General features: G+C 46.6%; 1 protein-coding gene across 3 annotated transcripts in view; it reads right to left on the bottom strand.

Moving 5' to 3' along the window:
• Positions 1 to 21333, bottom strand: part of AMOT (angiomotin) — a 60294-nt gene extending 38961 nt beyond the window's left edge. For 2 of the 3 annotated variants that reach the window (XM_067304326.1, XM_067304327.1), the window contains exon 1: positions 9384 to 9867. The gene's annotated coding sequence lies outside the window, so the exon portion shown is untranslated. Of the gene's footprint in view, positions 1 to 9383; positions 9868 to 21212 lie in introns of those variants that run through there. The other variant, XM_067304328.1, reaches the window with a different exon arrangement.
• Between the last annotated feature and the right edge of the window lie 370 nt (positions 21334 to 21703).

Below are 21703 nucleotides of genomic sequence, written 5' to 3' on the forward strand. Positions count from 1 at the left end.
CCGCCTCGGTGAGACCCGCCAAGCAGCCCCCTCAAACGTTCGCGGGGCTGGCACCAGGTCGCCGGACAGCACAGGAAAGCTTGGCAGGCCTGGACATCAATGTCCTCTGGCTAACATCTCCGAGAAGAAACTCAGAAGACCTTACTTGACCTTTAAGTTACCGCTCCATCACTACAAAGTATCAATTTCTCCACAGGGAGGCACCTGTAATCTTAACATAATTTGGGATTTACATTAAAAAAAAAAAAGGAGACCAAGCAGGAAAACACTTAAAGAACCCGGTATAAATAGGAATGCTTCATGGGTGTTAGCATCTTGGTAGGCGTTACAGGATTTCAACCTTCTCTATAAGATTTTGCAACTGGAACTTCTAAGCATTGCTCAGAGGGGCACGGGGATTTATTCTGGATATACTGGTCTAACAGCCAAACCAGCCGAGGTACGCTCATCCAGCTGTTTCTGTCGGGAATGTACATCACAACGTTCGCCTAGCTGAACCGTTATGCAGCCCTACCAGCACAGTCACACAACCGCACAGGCACGACCCTTTAGTGGCACGCACAGCAGTTTCCGCGTATTTAATGAAACCCCAATCCCAATACAGACGACAGGAGCTCTGCTACTAACTTTATAAAGGCCGAGATCTCACCTTTTAGATGCCTGCTTGATAAAACCAGACCAAGCTTACAGGGGTTTAGGCACACCAGGTCTCATTTCGGAGCACTGGCTCCCAGTGCGCACCAAGCAAGATTCCTCCATTTCAAACTCCACAGGTTTCCGGAAACTATCCTCGTAGAATTTGGGAATTGCTGTAAACCCAAGCTGCAGTTTTAATTCAGCACCAAGCTTTGTTTAAGGACGTTGGCTGCTTGCGGCTGCTAGCGCTCGGGCAGCGCCCTGCCTCTGTCGTCAGCAGCCCCTGTCCCACAACTATCCCAAGTATGCCTCGGCACCGCTTTCGTTGCATGGCGCGGTTTCGCCATTCCTTCGCTGATTTAGTCCAGGCCTCTCCTCGGGGCGCTCGGGTAATGAAAACCATGTGAGGGGAAAATGTAATCTTCAAACACGCAAACCAGTTTCATGTGCATTATCAGAAGCGAGCAAAACGTTGACAGTGCATCATTTGTCCCTACTGATAAGATCAGGCTGTTTTAATTGCTGGAGAGATAAAAAAAAGATTAGAATCAGCATCTACATTAAAAATAAAGTCAAAATTCGAAGCTAAAAGTTTAAATCCCCAAAACAACAGAAATACACTCCCTAAACAGACAGTTCACTTTTATGTTACTTTAATGTAGTTTTTCCTCCTATACCAGTTGTGACATCCTGAAAATTCGTATCATACTTCCATACAAATAAAACTGCAGGTGGAGAAGGGTGGAGAGAAGAAAACGACCACTATGGCCTAACTTCAGCATGGAATTTTCTGGCTTTTTGGCATTACCACAGTTTAAACTATTTTAAGCCCTTTCTCATATAGAGAAGCTCTTCTTACTTCACAAAGTAGTTTTACAGAATTTAATGGGACTAGTCACAGAGTAAGGAAAGCAAGCAGGCTTGGGCCCTCCTTTTCTCAAAGGGTTGCTTTCTGGGCTTGTTTTTTGTTTTGAAGGCATAGTTAAAATACAGTTAGCTTATCAGTTGTCAGTCATCCTAACAGCGCTGGCAGTACTCATCCTGAGCTACGGCGGCTCAGGCAAGTGAAGAGACTCTAATGCAGCACAGGGGGAATCCAGGATTACGAAGCAAGCCCACCTTGTGGTATAAACAGCATGGGCTGAAAAATGAATCTGCCTTTTTTAAGTAAAGCTCAACAAGATCTAGATCACCTAACTTTTAGAAAGCAAGGACATTATAAAAGCGGTTTTGGTGTTGTTCTTTTATCATAACCACCTGGGATTTTCATGTGCACTTTGTAAAAACCTTTAATTACTTGCAAGATGATCAGTTAAGCCTCACCACCACACTGGGAGGAAGATATTGCTATGTTCTTTTTAGCAAAGAGCTGACTGGCCAAGTCCCAGCCTACACGTATGCTTTTGTTGCCACAGTTATGCCACTCAGGGAATGGATTTCTTGCAATGCAACTATTCCAGCAACCACTCTAAAGCAGATGCAGCTACGCTGGGAAATAATTGTTTTTTGGTATATTTAGGAAACCTTGTGTAAACCATACCAGCAAAACTACTTCCTCGCTAATAGAAACTTCATCACTACTAGAAGGATTTGCTGTAAAGGCTGGAGCAGCAAATATTTTAAGCGCAAATTCTACCTAAACAGCTTTGATCAAGGATGGAGATATTCTAGAACTTGTGCGAGCAGAAGGCAGGGAAACTTTCTGGCTATTTTGAACAGCTGGAGAAGATACTTCTGCAAGTATCCCTAGCAGTTGCAGAAGCAAGTTAGGGCTGTATAATGTTCCCCCAACAAAGAAAACCTACACATGTGCATTGACCGTGCCGTGTTAGGGACCAGTAACACACCAGGATGTTACGCCAGTTAAGAGTCAAGATGCGCTGAAAGGTACTTTACTGAACGCACAGAAACCACAGCAAACACAGTGCTGCTGGAGCACAAGTCCAAAACAATCTATCTTGTCCCAGTTGTCTCTCAGGGATGCGGCCAGCCCCAGCAGCGCTTGCGGCTGGCGGCAGGAAACAGACTTGAGCTCTCTGCTGCCGAGGAGCAGGGAAAGCCCACGACTGCTGCGCCCGCGCAAAGTGGAAATGCTGCTGTCGCGCGTCCTGCACGGTGCTCCCTCGGAGCCCTTTGCCTCCGACTAGTGAAGCCTTGGGCCCGGCTCTCCATTTCAGTCTTTGAGAGTGCTCCAAGAGAACATCCCTTCAAAATGCCATTGGAGCAGTTGGAGCATCATTCCTGCTTCCTCAGATCAGAAATTCACTGGTCTTTCTCCAGGTGATAACTCCACTCTTCCCCCACACCAGGGTATTGTGGGTGCTATGATATTTTGCTTTCTTTTTTACACAAGATCCGAGTGCACCATGCCTGGTTCCAGCCCAACAACAGTTGAGTTTTTCCATGTACCTGTGGAACGTTCCTTTCTGCCTGCTCGACGGTTCCCTTCCCAATGGCTGATCTCACCCAAGGGCACAGTGGATAGACAACGTAACTGCTCTCAGTCCTTTATCGAATTGCTCTTCAACCTTTATCATGCTGCAGTAAAAGTGTTTCCAAATTGTTTTTACTAATACAGATTACACACAGCAAATACCAGCAGTCAGTTGTGATGATTTCAGGTAAACTACAGATTGCTAATTCTTTGCGCACCTCTGCAGGCTATCTTGCATCATTTTTATGTTCTGGGCCTCTACAGATATGGAAGAGGTTTTAGTTTTGTTTCTTTTTCAAACACACAACCGGCAAACGAGGGAAACGTTTCCCCCACCCCGCTGTCCCCAAGCCCCACAACACGACAAGCTAGCATCAGTACCAGGCGACACAACTTGCTTCAGTCGGACATGCAACCAGCTGGATTAGAACAGCAGGGGGAGGAAAGAAAAAAAAAAGTCTGCCAAAGCCTAATAAAGTGAACCAACTCATTGAAAAGTGAATTTACTTTCCTTGAGGGTTGCAGTAAATAATACTAAGAGAGTAATTCATTTAAAAAACAAGTTATGTAGACTCACAAAGCATTTTTAAAACAAATCAGCAACACTATTGTGATACAACTCTTACAAAGGCAAGGTCTGAAAATGCAAATTAATTAATTAATTAAACAAAAACTCAAATCAGCTTAATTCATACGCATTCACATAAGACAAATCCTCAACAATGTCTTAGCCTACAATTAGTTAAGTGCTATAGTAATACAAGTAATAGCAAAACCTTCAAAAAGCTTTTATTAAATCAATGAGCTTTTTTTTTTTTTTTTTTTTTTAGTTTAAGCAAAGTCTTGGGTCCATATTCTAACCACTGCTGATGAACCCAATACTCAAAAGTAGTTTTCAAGGAAAACTGTCAAACACTTCTCCAACCTCCCAAAGATTTTCAAATACTTAAGTTTTTAAAAAAAAAAAAAAAGGCAGGGGGGAGGTAAAAAAAAGGGTGAAAAGGTGAAAAGGTTATTTTAAGCTTACCTTTAAGCACAAACAAACCAGACTGAAGTCATTCTGAGAGGGGATGAGAAGGTAAAAAGGCAGCAGGGATGAAAGGCAGTATTTACCTCTGCACCCCTTCTGCAGAACCAAGAGTGTGGACTGCGAGCAGTAAAGCCCGAGAGCATCCAGCTATTAGGAACAGGAGAGAGCACTTGCTTTTTCAGCACTAAGCTAGCAATACAGGAGCGGCTCACAACCAAATACAACACATCAGACAACTGTTATGACTGACGAACACAACCCATGATCCCCAGGCACTGCATGAGACTCCAACACGTTCTTCTTTCACTTAAGCTAAGCACCTCGCATAACCACTACTCTACTAAAATGTGGTTTTCAAACAGGCTTTGAGAACTCGATTTCCACAAGCTTCTTTATTTTATTCTTGGTTTTCTGTTGTGTTCTGGACTTTTTATTTTCATTCCCATTCATTCACTTATTCATTCCTCATTCACCAATATTCTACTTAAATCAACTGTCTGCCCTGAATGGCCATCTCATTTACACAGATAAGTTTTAGATATGTTATTACTCTAGAAAATTATGTCCAAGCACCTAGGTAAACACAAATGACATCAGCCCTGAAAAACTGCTTTCACTTACAGGCATAACAGGCAAGACAGACAAACATTACAGGCAAGACAGTCAAATATTACATCACATATTTAAAAATGATTTGCTCCTAGGACCCCCTTTATATAATTCTTCAAGCAAAAAACAACCTCAACAACTTTGGGGAATAATAAAGTTTCAAGACTACTTTGGAAAGCCAAGTAACATGCAAAATGTGGATATTTGCTGACTTCAGAGTTCTTCGACTATAGAGTACAACATTTTCACATGGATACAATTTCAGTGTCAGATCTGTGCAAAGCATGAACTAAATATTTTTGCAAAAGCTGAAGCTGGGGCCATAGCGTGGAGCCTGCAGTATGCAATTCGTCCCGTGGCCAGCACGGCATTCCCAAGCTATTTGGGAATACACTCTCTCCTGTCTAATAGGGTTTAACAAGCGAGTAGTTCACACAGCCAGTCTGGACTCACAGGGCAGCTATGTGCCTGCGCTTTCATAAAGACAATGATTTAAAGCCTACAAAATGATGATGCCATATATGGGGCACATATAGAGAGAAGATCAGGCACAAGAGATAGCTGAAAGTCTAATCTAGAAAGCAACTACACGTTAGATAAAGGAAGACAAGTAAAGAATTCCTGAAGGCAGAAAACGAGCTTACAGAAATTGGTTGCGGCCCAGATTCAACACAACGGACTAAATCATTTTGACAAATCCTCTAGTGCTTCCTGAAACTTTATAACCCTGGCACTAGGCGCTTTGGCACACTTCTATGAAGACCCAAGAGCTCCAAGTCCTCCCTGGTATTTCAGCGGCTAGAATAGGAGAAGGAGAACCTTCAACCTCATTGCCCCGCACCAGGAATGGCCGTTCTCGCACTATTATAAACATTTGGTCTCCATGGAAGGGGGATACCTAGCAGCAAACATTGGCAACCAAGGACATTCCACTCCCACTATAGCGTCCACAACAGCCAGGCAAAAGAATCCGTAAGGCTGTTCCAGTCAGAAAAACTTTCAGAAGGCTTCCTCAAAGAGCGGCTGTCTGAAAATACCTTGACACATGGGAATGTGCAAGAAGAGGTAGATGGGGGAAAACAGGCACCTTACTTTATGCTAAAAGCATTTACGCTTCACCCCAAAGTGGGAACATCTAATAATCCAAGAACCTTTTGCCAAGAACACGGTCATAGTTTTCTTCTGTAATTCAGAACAGAGCCTAACACGCACCATATTCCGGCCTGAATACGAAATCTCATAGCTTACAGGTGTTCAGAGCCAGGTTTCAGTTTAACGCAAAATCTTAACATGCAGGACCTTTCTTACATTGCGCTTTGTCTTTCCGTTGGGTTACCGTTCCGCAGCTCTCTTTAAAAGCTGTCAGTATGAATGAACTAAGAACTGCAAACAGATGGATTCACAGCTAACAGCATTTTCACATTAACATACATTTAGACCAATGATAATTGTGGAATTAGACTTATCGCTGTACATACATTAATATGCCAACATCCTAAACCCCTAAACTTTTCGTCTGTGTTAAGAACAGAAAGTCTTTAACAAGCTGAAACGTTACTTCAACTATTCATTCGTTATAGTGACAGTGAGCCCTAGCCATGGAGCAAGCCAGTCTTGTGTTGGGTGCTGCACAGAGGAAGAGGTGCAGGGATTTATTCCATCAAGAAAAACACATTAGTCTCAGCTGGAGATAAAAGGAAGGGGTAGAAGAGGGAGAAAGGTTTATGTTTCGAGAACTCAGGGGTTGCAAATTCTCAATTTCACTGTCATGGTTAGGAAAATGTGGCAGTAAAGAAATGCAACCTCATTTCTAAATAAACAAAAAGATCAGGCAGTCTGCTGATAGAGGAGGGGATAAAGAGAACAAGAGGACTATTAAATTATCTACACTTCTGAGATTCTTGCTATTCTTTTACAAAGTGAATAGCTTATGCTAATCAGGATGCATCTGAAATACATCACTCGAGCCTTCTTGTACAAATATAGTTCTTATTTATCCAGAAAGATCCCCACCAGCTGGCAATGTTTGCATACAATGTTAAACCCAATTTCAAGAGCCCATGCATTATGAGTCATTTTACATTTAAAAACATTAGTTCTCTTAGCTGTTGCTGACAATAGTGTATCCCATGAGAAGAATTCTAGTGGAATTCAGCAGTAGGAATCCATGTTACACTACTTCCTCTGGCACAAAGAAGTTATATATGATTTTTTTTTTCCCCCAACAGTGCTCTGCCTATAGAACATCTTTGGAGAAGGAACAAAAGGATTTGCACCAATCCCTTCTACCCGAATCAAATATTTATGCTATACCATCTTCAACTGCTTTCATCTAGTAACCTTTGGAATGTGATCTCCTAACCTTAACATTCAAGCGCGCCTAAATCAGCCGCCCTTTGAGCTGTATTACAGACTACAGAGAATTTTTATGCATTCATATTACAGGCATATGAAAACCGTGTGGCCCAGCTGTGGCATTCAAGGCTACAAAGAGGGCCACACACCAGTCCAAAGTCACTTACACGTGCTTTAGCAAAGAGCAATACTTTGATTCTCCAATCTTTACAGTGCAAAACTCCTGTTATCTGTCACCACTAGCAGGTAAAATAATGAGCTATGGTATCAGTCTATTAACTAGGCACGACAATTCGAAATATATATCATGCCAAAATTATTAGGCAGCAGCATCACTGAGGAATCTGCAGTCCCGTGTCCCACTATATTATGGCCTGTTCTGCCCACTTTGAACTGCCCAGCTTCTTTTCCGCCTCCAACCTCCTCCCCAGGCCAGGCAGCACTGCCTGCAAAACTTCTCCAGAGGCAGAAGGACAGTGAGCTTGGAGGAAGACCATGTTCCCATTTCCCTCCTCCTGGAAATCCCTACTCTCTCCTCAGGAAAGCACAAGAGCAGAAAAGAACCACTGTGTGTTGTGCTTGGAGGTCCCAGAAATGTTTTAAGGACAGGGGTTACGCTACAATTAAGTGTCCTGGAGAAAAAGAGAGGGAAACCAAGTGCCCCAGATGAAACTGCAACCACAGCTTCTATCATGGGATGAAGTTTTCCAGGGTCAGCTCATGACCCTCTGCCTAGCGGGATCAGTCAGTGAGGTAACACTGGTGAAAATCTGACCCAAGGAGTTAATAGGGTCATGGTCTTGGTTCTAGGATTCATATCTCTGTATCGGTCCTGAACAAACGATATGCTGCTGCCCATCACTCATGCAGCAGCAGCGTAAAGGTGCAGCACAAGCTCCAGAAGACGATTCTCATCTGCTTGCCCCTGCCTTGGTAGAGAGACTTGGTCCGCAGACAAAGTCAAGGGTAGCAGAAAAAGTGAGAGCAACCAAAACCTGTGCCCTGTCCTCTCCCTTGAGCCTAGCGCTGGATCCCAGGCACACACCCACTCCCCCGAGGAGGTGTAACAGCCAGCGGGGAAGCGCAGCAGAGCCTGGGCTGTCCTCAGTTCTCCAAGGGTCCACCAGCTCAGAACACGCTGACTTGCTGCCCACCCTACAAGAGAGCAACAGGACACCTTTTTCCACTTAATCTTCCCACAGAAAATCCTCCAGGGAAGAGGAAGGGGGAGGGAAAAAAAAAAAAGAGAGGGGAACAGAGACCACAACAGACCAATATTTAGCATTTCGTGTATCATCTACAGGAAAAACCCACGCAGTGGGGAAGAGCATGATATCCAGGCTGGTTTCACTAGATAAACAGCTAGATCCTCCCAATGGGGGATGCTGTATGTTTCCACACGGAACAATATAATCCTCCCTGCATAGGAGGAATAGCACAAGCTACATATACAATTCCATAGATCCTTCACTTGCACAAAAGACTGGTAGTGATGGAACTCTGCCCTAGGGGAAGCGGATAGGGACGCCAGGCTGAGGGAGAAGAAAAATTAGAAATACACAGCAGCATTAGCACTTGTAAACGAACACACATTCAATACTTCTGCCCTAGAGAAAGAGGTATGCTACAAAATACATCCCTGCACAGAGACTGGGCCCTCATCCAGTTATTATGTGCACATGTCCATGCTGCTTTTTCAGTCTTACAAAAATATATATATATATATCTCTTCATTCTGTACAGTGCCAAGCATGTTACTAGCCATGTTCAGGAATCTGTTAAAACATGTACACACCTTTAATTACAGGATCAACATTTTTATGCCTTGTGACACAGAGTAAAGCACTTTAATTTAAAACAAAATTTCAGTGCAAAACAAGAAATTGCAACTGATAGAAGCCAAGGTTGCACACACGTGTATGTAAAAGCACATACATGCTTCCCTGTAAAGCATGACGAGCAAAACCAGCCTTGACACGTGGATTACGAGCGCAGTGACTGGGATTACTGTCTCAGAAGAGCACCGCAAGAAGCAAGACTTCTTTCCAATAGAGCCTCACACAATCCCACTTAAATTAGCTTCACCAAGTTTTACTTTATCCACTTACACATACGCACATCATTAATTTTGACCGATATTTACCATCAGCAGTGAAATGGGTGGACAAGTGTATTTTTGGTGACAGTTTTGCAAGATGAAGAGCAATCTTTACAGGAGGGGGGAATGACGGGCAAAAGCGTATAGCGAGTAAGCCGAACCTGAGGTTTAGGCTGCAGGAAGGAACACAGAGTCCCCTGTGCCCTGAGCTCGTCTCTTACCTACTGCCTTACTGCAGACAAAAGGGTTTTCTTCTTTTCAGACACGGGACACTCGCAGCTCGTGGGGTCAGTCCACAGAGGTTCGCTGCTGCCAAAGGTATTTTTCTCCTCGGGTTTGTTGGCGGCGGCTGGGTTTTACCGCGGGGTGTAAAGGGCAGAGCAGCGGATTCAGCAGGGCAAAGGCTGGAATCCGGGGCTCAACAAGGAGCACCAGAGCTCGCTCCAAAAGCTGCTGCGTTTCAAGGCGCTTTCACTTGCAAATCCTTCTTCATCCTCAGTGTCAATAAAACTGGGTGGGGGGGATGTAAACTTTTTAAACTGCAGGAATAAACCGTACTCCGCAGAAAGGCGAGCGTGATATGAACCGCACTTGTGGCTTGAGGGTTTTTTTATTCAAATTAAATACGTTTTCAGGCAAGCAATCGAGACGGACGGACGGACGGACCCGCAGCGCTGCACGCAGGACCCGCCGCGGGCCGCGCAGGGCAGGCGGCGGTACTTCAAGCCTGGCAAGAGAAACGAGAAGAAGGGGAAGCGCGTCGCGGTGGAAGCGGCCGAGCGAGGCTGCCGCTGCCCCGGCGCGCTACGGCCGCCCGCAGCACCGCGGCCGCGGCCGCTCCGCGCCTCTGCTCCGCGGTTACCTGTGCACGCAGGAGCCGGGCCAGCCGGGCCGCGGAGGAGGCGCGCGCGCACCGCGCACACGGCGGCGGGGCAGGGCAGCGCAGCGCGGAGCGGGGCTGAGCGGCGCGGAGCGGAGCGGGCGCGCTGCCTCCTCCCGCCTCGCTCTGCGGCCGGGCGCCCCGCGGCGGCGGGCAGGAAGCGCCGCCGCCCGCCCCCCGCCGCCGCCGCCGCCGCCCCCGCGCAGCGCCGCCCCCGCGCAGCGCCGCCGCCACTGGCTGCGCCGCCCGTCACTCCGCGCCGCCCCGCACCTGCGGAAGCCCCCGCGGGGGCAGCCCCCAGGTTTCCGCCGGCACCGGCGCCCCCCCGCAGCCCCTCGCCACGTTTTTGCTGGCCAAATGCCGGCAGTCACCGAGAGCGGGCCGAGGCCGGGGAGGAGGGACCGCGCGCGGAGGCTGCCGAGGGGGCTCCCGGCCGCCCGCGCACCCTGCCGCCGGCCCCGGCGCAGCCGCCCGCTCGCCAAGCGCACCCGCCGCTTTGCGGTGCTTCATCACACGGCAGAGGTGGGAACGCAGGCGGCGGTGGTTCTTCCTGCAGGCTTTAGCACCTGCGATCACGCAGCCACCACAGAGCTGCAACTTAAAAAAAAAAAAAAAAAAAAAAAAAAAAAAAAAAAAAAAAGCTTAGTCCAGTCTCCCCGTTTTGGAAAATTACTAATTTCCTTCGGCCCTCGCCGATGGCAGCGATGCAGTCATCCCTGCAGTTGCAGTGGTACAAAGCTCTGTTTTAGACGGGCAAAGCTGCTCTATCGGTGCCCTAGTTTTGGAATGGGGTGAGCAACTTTGATGCCTGTAATCAAGGCAAATCCCCAGTCTAAACACGGCCCGAGATAACAACGTGGTCCTTCAATAGGGAAGTGTTTGTGTACAAACAGTGTTACCTTGCCTTTCTCCCAGTTCACCTCCTCCTCTGGCTTTTGCATACAATGTGCTCTAAGCCGCCCCTCTGTGAGCTCCTTCTGCTGTCTGCGAAGGCTGGAGGAAGATTACCGAAGGCTGGAGGAAGATTACCGGAGCGACAACTTTTGTTTCCTGCCTCCTTTTCACTAACTTGCAATTTCAAGAAAGAGAGTAAAACACAAAATAAGAGAGAAGTCACAGTGTATCCACACCTGACTTGGTATATTAAGGCCTGACCATACAAAAAATACCTCTACTAAGTAATTCCTATTTGGTAACATTTGGCCTTAACATTAATTTCCAAAAGTACTAAGCACCCCAAAACTGACCACACGGCAAATCCGTGCACTGTGAAATCTGGCCTGCTGACCTGTGATCGTTAGGGCTATTTGTGCGAGAACCGATAACACGACTCTGTCTTTCACCTTTTAATTGCAGTGACTCCTTTCCAACATTTCACGACTCAACATTTAAAAGGAAAATCTGGAAAAAATTTCAGGAAGTCAAATTTCAGAAATCACAAATGTACCATATATAAACGTAATTTTTTCCTGTAATTGATATTCATTCATTGGAACAAATGTAGAAGCACATGTAAACAATTCATTAACATCCCATAACCTTACAGTTTGCAAATGCAAAAGAAAAGAACAAGCTAATGAAGCACATACTTGCTAGGTGCTGCGAGGTGGAGTAGTAAGGGAAATATATAGCTACAGTGAATGCAAGAGTTACAAACTATGCTTCAGTCACGCATCCTGTCTCCCTCCCACATGCTGAAAGAGTGGGGAGTAAGCAGAGAAGGTAGAGTCATCAGGAAAGTAAAAATATTGCGTAATTCACACACTGAAAAAGCAGCTAGCCTTGCCCGAGGCATATTAACCTCAAGTCATCTGCCTCTGTTTATTCTACAAAAGACGAGCACTGCTCATGTTTAACCCACACAATTGGAGATAACAGCTTTATCTGAGCTGGAAAAGAACAGAGAGATGCACGAAACCCAAATTCTCTTCCTTGAAATACTCTCCCCCTGCATCCTCCCTGCACCCGCTCCCGCCCAGCGCGGCCGCAGGAGCCCCGGCGTACGCTGCCTGCCTGAACGGCTGCCAGCGAAGGAAGCAAGCAGTTTCCATACCCACATCACGCCACAATGCGGGAATTCAGGAAACGACACAAGAAAGGGGTTCCTAATAACTGCTCCGGCGCACTCGGGCCAATTTATGCAATCATGCAAAGGTCACAGGAGATGTGTTAAAAAGCACAAGAGAGAAACGCCACGACGGCAACTGTTTCAAAGTTGGAAAATAAATCTTGAGCTTACAAAGGGTTTGGATGACCTGGAATTGCTCCACCTACAATTTTTTAAGAGGTTGTCCTTCGCATTCTTTAAAATTCCTCCATCTTAAAGTTCCTCCCTCCAGGAATCGCTGCAACTCTGCTGTCTTTTGTCCGCAGCAGCTGGAGTTCAGGAAGCTGCTGATATTATCCCTAATATACGGAAGGGGATCACAGCTCAGTCCCGCATCCATTCAATGCGGCAGAGAGGGGTGTAAATTAATTTATGTGGATCTCTGATCCTAGGCCAGTTTAGCAAGGCTTTTCTGCTGGCATATAAAAACAAACTGTTAACAGTGCTCAGAGGTGCCATTTTGCTCTTGGGATCGGAGAGCATATCCCCCCCCACCACCAAAGCTGGGAATTCTTGGCCTCATCTATAAATACACTGTTCAGTGAAATAACAGTCCAACAGTAAACAAATAATAACACAGCCAAAAGTAAAGAAGACTAAGAAAAGGAGATGAGGCTGAGAATTTTACTAGATGAGCAGGAAATGAGAATAGGTATTTAGGAGAAGGGCTATTTCTCCAACTTTCTTGCCATACAAGTCAAATTATCAATTTGGCAGATATATTCATCGGGGAAAAGGAGGTAAAATAACAAATACCTGAGGGCCTACAGATGAAAATAAAGTTGGAAGATTCCAAAACCGTGCAAGAATCACACCAAGGGCGTGGAGAAGGCACGCGAAGTGCAGAAGGGTTAAGAGGTCCATCCAGAGTCGCGCTGGCTGGCCAGCACGGACGCCAAGAGCCTCTCCGGGAGCCCTCGCAGGCTGCCGACCTGCCCTGCTGCCTGCACAGCCAAGGTGCCGGCTAGAAAAATTTTGCTAGGAAATTTTTGCTAGAACAATTCTGCTTTTCAGAACACAGGAGCAGGAACAGTTATGCACTATATATTCCTCTGCCCCTCTTTGAGCACTCACTATGTCTTTCTACAAAAGTCGATTACTCTAATTCTATATAATAAAACCAATGCTCACATAACTTCTGTGCAGGAAGTAATAACTACACGTACATTTGCACAGGCAACTTCATGTCCTGTCTATATTCAGCGTTACACTGTAACATGGCTCCTTCTCATCTATGATTTTGTGTGCTACTGTGTGTGAAGACTTTAAATAAGCCAGTCTGGATGATACCTCTCACAGAGTGTAACGCAAGCTGAGCCTAGCTTCTCAGGTGAAGAAAGGGCCTGCGCAGGCAGGGGGACAACAGGGACAGCTTACTGCAACAAAGCGGGATACAGAGTTCAGCAGTGAAGGGAGCTGCTTGTTTGGGTACCACCTGTAAAGAGATATATTCTAACAGCTGAACCTGGGCCCCCTTTTTTGGAGCATTTTGGAAGAAGGCTGCATTGACTAGAAGAATGAGAACAACTGCCAGCTATGGAAAACTAAAAGTTTTAGCTCTGCTCTAAATGCCTTCACACCCCAGTCCCCTGACCTTCAGCGGAGTTTTGGCAAAATAGGGATAACAGGGTTTGCAGCTTGCAAAGGGATTTCCTTAAAGGACTTGTCAGCTCCCACTGTTCTTCTCCCAAACAAGTATAAGGCAAAGGACTTGTGAGTCTTCAGCTGATGTCTATCATACATTAAGATCCTTGATGTATGAAAGTTGACTATGTTCCTCACCCCTCCGCCCTCCTGCCTCTCCTGCCTCTTTCAAAGATCTCTGTCTTCAAAATCTGCTGAAATGAATGAAAAGATTCCCTCGACCTCCAGTGGATTTGGATCAGGCTGAACTGTAAGAGTAAGGCAAGAAGGCTCTGCACTTCGACACAGTCACTGTTTGCTCTGTATGGCAGAGGAATGTATGGCAGGTTCTACAAAACCAGAGTTGATAATACTGATACTTCAATGATCACAACGATTAAGAGGGAGGAAAAAAAATGTGGCTGATTTAAAACCAAAAAGCCAACACCTCCCAGGTCCCCAGGACTTATAAAGTTGCAAATATATTGAAAAATACCACGGGGCTTTTCCTTTTTTATTTAAATCTTTTGTAACTCAGTTTTAATACTGATGTCAGAATCAGTCTCAGAACTAAGAGATGAAAGAGGTCCAACCAAAAGTAATCTTTGGATACAAGGCCTTGCAAGGCAAGTAAATGAGCTCAGTGCTACAACAGATGTAGATACCACCATATAGATTCTAGACCTCTGCTAATTAAAGGAACGAGGCCATCTTCTCCCACTAGGTAGAAGCTGCACTGAAAAGTAAACAGATCCTTTAAAGACAAAATTAAAGAGGAGGAATGAAAGGAAAGAGAATATTATGTACAAAAAAAAGGTCAAATGCATTAGAACAAAATACATAAAAGCCTGCTAAAAAAACTGCAGGATAAATATAACTGCCACTTTTTAAGCAAATGATTGTGCTTCTAAAAAACCATCTTTCTTTGGTAATGAACTACAAAAAGATTGATAAGTAGAGACAGCAAGATATCGAATAACAGATAATTGATTAAAGTTTTATTTTCATGAAAATGAAAAAGTAAAAATATAATTACAGAACAAAGCCTGATTTGATTTCACAATCGATTTCAGATGCTGCTGCCAGATTCTGAAAGAGCACCAGCACTCTCTGCTGGCAATCTTTGTCCAGCAGTTATCTGGAGGGAAAATGAGGAAAGAAAACGCATTATGTTTTTGATGTGGAATGCCATTTTAGTTTTAAATGGATGAATAATTAGATCCATATCAATTTACCAAACAGCAGCTCTAAGAGTTAATTATGTTTTTGGAAACAATGCAGTCACTACTAAAGAAATGCATTCACTACAGGCAATTATCATTCACTGGAATAAATTTCACTGTTGCAAGTAAACATCTAATGTTTAATGCTGCTCTCTGTAAAAAGCACTTCTGTTGTACTACAGCCCAAAGACAAGCTGCTGTGAAAAGTTGCCGTGATGCCAAATCTCTTGGCTCCACCCTGACTTTCCATCAGTTTTAGAGCTATGCCAGGAGAAACAGCTCCTCTCACAAATGCCCTAGTACAGCACCAACATCTTCCCCTACGGCAGCAACCGTGCAAATGCTACCGACATTTTAATCAAAGCCCTATCCAAACCTGCTCCGAGCCCGGTCGCTGTTACACCCTTTGCCAGAAAGCTGCAAAAGCTTTGACTCCCTCTCCCCCGTGGGCACCCAACCCTTTTCCACACTCCCAGTGTGCACATACTGCATCCATGCCAGAGACTGCACCAGAACAGCAGCAAAAAGATCAGCAGCAAGAAATAAGAACACAGCAAAGTACCTACGCGACAGCTGCCCCAGTTTCCAAACTCTGTACAGATCAGGCATCACTAAAAAGAGTTAAAGACTGGCAAATTGAATTCATGTGCAGCTCATGAAAGTGTGGGAAACAAAAGAGACAATGTGAGTTAAGGACAGAGTATTCATCAGCCAAGGGCTCAAGTTTCTTCACTTTTGCCAGTCTGCTTCCCAACGGCCATTTTTCAAGGTAGCTTTTTGTTCTTTAGTTTTAAATAGTCATGGAAAGACATTATACTCTAGCTAATGAACTCAGGCTCAATACATGTGGAACTCCTTAAAATACTTTTGTCTTGTCTTTTTAATTCTCTGAAGGGCAAGAGGGGAGAACAATGTCAAAGATGAGGCTTTTTTGCTGGACTACAGTGGGCTTCAGATTAAACCTTTACATGACATCTGATCCAAAAAATCTCAAACACCTTCATAAATATTACTTTAGAATATGGTATTAAATACTCACATACATAAAGCTGACTTCTAAAAAAAATACACAAGCCTATCAGTTTGGGTCAGAATAAAGCCATTACTGGAGAACGGCTGCCAAGCTTTGAGCCACTGCCGCAGCAGAGCTCTGCCTGGCTGAGGCTGGACCTGCCATCCCTTCCCCTCAATGCCTGCCAGGCACTCGGGAACTTTTAATGATGATGGCTCCAAAGTATTTAGGATGCTGAAGACATCCAGTTTTACAGCAGCAATGTAGGTAGGAGAAAGAGGTCCTAGTCAGTCATGGGGAAGGGCACGGGGTCTCCAGTTTTTCCACTTGAGGGGCACAGTCGACCCTCAGCTCCTGCTGCTGGGTGGACTGTGCAGCCACGGCTGGATTCAATGATGTGGAAGGGTGAACTGTACCAGCCATGGCTGGATTAAATCAGGTGAGAGCATGAGCTGTACCAGCCAGTGCCACTGAGGGCCCAGTGGTCCCAAAGCCCTTTGGTAGGTATATGCCCATCTACCGTATGTGACACAGCAAGAGTAAGAGTGCAAATCCCCTGGTGCTTGGGGGGCTGGTGTTTTGAAAACAAAATCTATCTGGTAGGATATAAACACCACCTTAGGATCTGCTTATTAAGGAATCTACATATGAGCTGAATTCTTGAAAATCTAGTCTGAAAACCTGTCCTTCATCTCTTCAAAAAATCTGAACTTATGCAATCCTGGGGCTCAGAGGGGAATTGATTTGCTGCTCAGTCAAGAAAAAGCAGCAATTGGGGTAGAGCTCTAGAAAAAGCAATTAAAATAGTGGGTCAGAAGTTGAAATGAGGGGTCTAGTTCACTGTTTCAATGTCTGTATAGTAAATGTAGCAAGGCACAGCATTTTGCTTTGAGTATTTTACTTTACAAAGTAAAGAATGGGAAGAACAACTCCTGAATTAGAGGAACAGCTGAGAGTCCTATCAGAAACAAATGCAGCGGTAAAAATAGGTTAGCTTTAACGTAGTTGTAAATCAAAGTCAGAAATAATTGTTCTAATGCATTCAGTTTCTGACAAATATCATCCTCAGAAGTGCTTTACATCTGCAGAGTGTCCTAAGGAACATTTCAAGCATTCAAGATCACTGACACTCGGCTGAGTGGGACAGAGAGTGACAGCCAAATGCCAAGCACAGTGCTCTGCAACACTGTACGAGGAACACAGATTCATGCCTAAGGGAGCAGAGCAAATTTCTCATTGTACGAAACGTGCAAAGGCTTCAAACCTGAAGTTTTGTACTTTTCAAGGAAATTAATATTCTAGACATGGCAGGACCCAGCAAGAGCTCACTGATTTACATGGAATGAGAAGATGCTAAAAACCTTGAGAACTTGAGTAACTGTGGGAAATTAACATGTTGACACTCATTTTTATTAACTATACATGCCGGACTGCTCTTAAATACTCTCTTCCCACATTCATACCCGCACCTTTACCTTCGTACCATATGAATTCAGTATTCAGCTCTGTCCCTTGATCATTAATGCAGACTCCTAAGCTTCAGACTTCAAAGAAATGCACGCTTAAGAGTCACAGGCACAGGACTGGAACAGCGTCAAAGCCTCCCTGTGCAGGAACCTCGATCTTCTGTTTGACTTCACTGTACAAATATCTAGTTCTACCAAGACTAGGAAATTCAATGATTTATGTAGGGCTTCCCACAGATTAAGTTAATAAGGGAACCCAACAGTGCCTCATCTCCTTCCGCCTTCCAAACACTGGTAAATGAAAGGAAATGGGAATGTCTCCTGGGGTAAGGGAAAGACGTGAGCTCTCTACAAATGTGCAGGGGAAGAAACCAAAGGCTTCATTGTGTGGCTATGCACTTCTCCAGGAATCCTCTTCCCTCCTCCTCCCTCCTGTAAGTGCCATAGGAAAATGCGCTTAGGGATACATTGCAAAACTTGATGTGACTGCAAAGCCTCACTCACACCACGCTGATTGTCACCTACAACAGTGGCATTTTGGTTCTCTTCCTGTGTCCTTCTACACCCTCTCTTCTTCCATACTATTCTGTAAGTCATGTAACCCATATAATGCTTTTTGTTGTATATTTTTCCTTCATTTGTCCCTTCCCCCTTTCTTCTGTTCTCATCTTTCCTTTCTGTGGCTCCAGATGCCTGCACTCCTGCTTCCTTAGTTCTGTAGCTGGCCCTTCTGTCATTTGTAACGCATTTCTAGCACCACCAGCGTCACTCGGAGCTCCAGTCATGCCTTGTTATTCAAAGCTCCCAGCACACGAGACTGAATTACAGTTTAACATAACATGTTTGGGCTTTACAAATGAAGAAGCTAAGGCACAGATAGATCAAGACCAAGCTTCTCCAACACCCTCGGGGATGTAAGGGTTCATTTAAATGTAACTGGGAATCAACATCCTTTTGAGTTAAATTTGAAAATTCCACAGACATCCCTCAATTAAGGGGGCCAGAATTAAGCCTCTTCATGGGACTGCCTGAGAGGGACTCTGGCCTTTTTCTTCAGGTTTATTTGTAGCTACTTGCATATTGCCAATTTTCAAGGAAATTGCCCAACACCAAACAAACATGGGGCAGTTTCTTTAGTGGTGAGAAAGCTGCTATAGATCTTCAGATTCAGGCATTTCTATCTACAAAGTGGTCTATGCTTGCTCCAAACTAAGTTAGACATTACAGTGGTATAAATCTGAGAAGCTGGTCTAGACACACATACTTCCAAAGGCATTCATTAGCCTTACCATCATAAAATCTTATCTCATAAAGTATCATGCTAAAGTGACAATATTGATGGTAAACAGTATTATGGGGCAATGATTTACTTACTGAGAAGTTGAACTACAAAACCAAATTCAGGAATTTCTCTCCCTAACAAGAACATTGCACTTAGGTCATCACTGAGCACTGTGTAACCACAAATCAGAGCAAACACATTCCCAGAACATAACTAATATGTGACAGCAGGTATTTGGAATGAGAACAAGGTTTCATCCATGGAGTCCTAGTGGTGAATTACACAGATAAACAACAGTCCTGAGATAGTTGGCTTCCACTGGGAACATGCAGGTGTTCAGGATATTTAGATTCAGTTTAGCACTAGCAATCTAGAGCCTGAACTCCCAAATGGGAAAGTTCAGGTACAACTTTGATAAAGTTTGACAAAGTGTTCAAAGCAAGTTTTTGGGTCAGAATTCATTCTATTTAGGTCATGTATGAACTAGGTCCAGAACACAAAGTTCCTTGTATCTTCTGGATTCCAGTTTGAACAACTTTTCTCTAATTTCCCATACTGATTTCTCTTCTGCTAACAGCAAACTAGTTTCAAGCCCAACCTTGTTAAGTTCAGAGGGCAGGACTCTAAAGTCCAGACCTTTATTCAAATAGCAAGATGGAGAAAAGGAACTTGCTAGGAGAACATTCTCCAGAATCCCTTTTGTTCCTGGAACTCCCCGACCCTCTCCCTCTCCTGCATATGTACCTAGAAGCACCTCCCAAACAGACAGGTCAGGAGAATGAAAGATTGGCTTCTCCTGTATGGCACTTTGGTTTCTGACCAGCGATTTAATTAGATTGTACTCTTAACTATTTATGACCTATATTATCTGTAGAAACTGTCCAAAATCTAAGCATATCAGACTTAAGGAGGATAATTGGAACAATAATATGCAACTCTTGTGTCAATCCTTTGAGCCTTACTGAGAGTAGTGCTAGGACAGAACTAGGCGTTTCATCAAAAATATCATTAAAAAGTGGAATAAAAGTGAACTAACGAACTGAAATTCCTATTGTGTATTGCATCAGGGCTGAAGTAAAGATCTTTGCTAGGTTAAAACCCATCACTTATCAGAGGTGACACACAGAAAATTTTAACCTGAAAAGCGAAGGGGGAATCTCATGATGGGGGACTTCAGATGAGGGTGCCAAGGGCCAGAGCCTGGGCCTGAACGTCACAAGACGCCAGGACCCTGGGCCAGCAGGGCAGCCCTCCAGGATCCAGCGCCACCGAAGCACTGGGTTAACCTACTGTGTGCTGGAGATTTAACCAGTACTTGACTATCTACAGCATCAAGCAAAAGCAATGAATGGCTAAGGAAACCCAAGTCCCTGTGTCTGGCATGACTGCTCCACCCTAAAGATTTAGCCTTCCAGCCTTCACATTCCTAAAGAAGATATCCTGAAACCAAGATAGATGAGATTTGTGCTTCTGCTTCAACTGCATGGTAAATCTCACAGTGAATATTTATAGGCCGAACTCAACCAGGGGCTAACAAAACACATACTCTTTCAAGCCGAGAGCAGACCATGAAGGGGTAGCAGGTATTGCCAAACCCAGAGCCTCAAGCGGCTGGTGGGATCCTGACTCTCCAGCAGGCAAAGACACAAACCCAAAGTTTATCAGTCTTCCAGGATTATCACCCACGGATTGGTGTTTTGTTCTCTCAGAGATGGAAGCAGGAGGATTTGGAGTCACTTCCACTTAACTCAACGCTTTGGCCGGGGATGGATAAGCCGAACCTCCCGTGGAGGTTACAAGTGTGCATGGAGGGCAGTGGCACCTTCTTGGGGGCTTCGAGAGAGGAGGTGGCCAGGGCAGGTGCCATCTCCGCTGGGAGAGGTGAGGCCGGGGAAGAGACCGGGACCTTTTCTGCGGGATTAGGGGCAACAAGATGTCCCCTTGCATCACCTGGGCTTGAAAATGGACCTGGGAAGGGGCAAGGCGGCTCCGTGCTTTCCCTCGCGCGAGCTCCTCCGCCCCGCTGCAGCCAGCCGCGGGCGCGCAGAGACCCTCACCACCGCCCGCGCCGCGCCGCTTCCCCTTCTCCAGGGGCGGCGGCCCCAGACCGGCAGCGGCGCCCGCGGGCCCCAGACACGCAGCTCAGGGGCTCCGGGCTGCGCCACGAAGCCGCCCCCCCACCGCTTCCTCGGCGGGGAAGGAAGGCGAAGGGACCCCGCTTCCCCGGGCTCGGACCCCCCGAGCGGGCCGGGCGCGGCCCTGGCGCCCCCCCGGGGGCCCGCGGCCGTTGGCGGGAGCTGGCGCCGGGCGCCCCCCGCCCGCCCCCCCCGCCCGCAGCGCGGCGCCGCTCCCCGCTGCACCTGCCCGGAGCCGCCCGCCGCGCCGGGCGGCCGCGGCCCCTCCGCGCGGCCCCGGCCCCGGCCCCGACCTCCTCCCCCCCCCGCCGCCGCTCCTCACCCCGCGGGCGCCTGCCCCGGCGGCCGCCCGCTCATCCATGCTGCGCCGCTGGCCTCCGAGGCGACAAAGCCGGCATGGCAACGAGAGCCGCCGGGCAGCGCCGACCGCAGGCGGCTCTGAACTTTCGCCCGGCGCCGCGACTACGGCACCCGGCAGCCCCCGCGGGGCCGCGGCCGGGGCGGGGCCGGGACGCGCCCGCAGGGGCCGCCGGGACGTGTAGTCCGGCCGCCGCCTGCCCCGGGCGCCACTCCCGCCCCGCCTGCTCCCGCCTCCCGGGCCCGCGCTGCGCCCCCGGAGCAGCCGTCGGCGCCCTGCTGGGGCAGCAAAGCCCTTGGCTCTGTGGTCGGAGGGGAGGCTGCGCAAGGGGGCCGCCGGCATCGCCCCTGGGGCGGCAGCTGCCCGCCGGCGGCACGGGCCCGTCGCGTGGGGGAACCAGAGCGCGAGAGTCCTTCTTCAGCTGCAGGCCCGGCTGGGAGCGGCACCGACAAACC

The sequence above is a fragment of the Apteryx mantelli genome, chromosome 13 (assembly GCF_036417845.1).
Source record: "Apteryx mantelli isolate bAptMan1 chromosome 13, bAptMan1.hap1, whole genome shotgun sequence".
NCBI lineage: Eukaryota > Metazoa > Chordata > Aves > Apterygiformes > Apterygidae > Apteryx > Apteryx mantelli.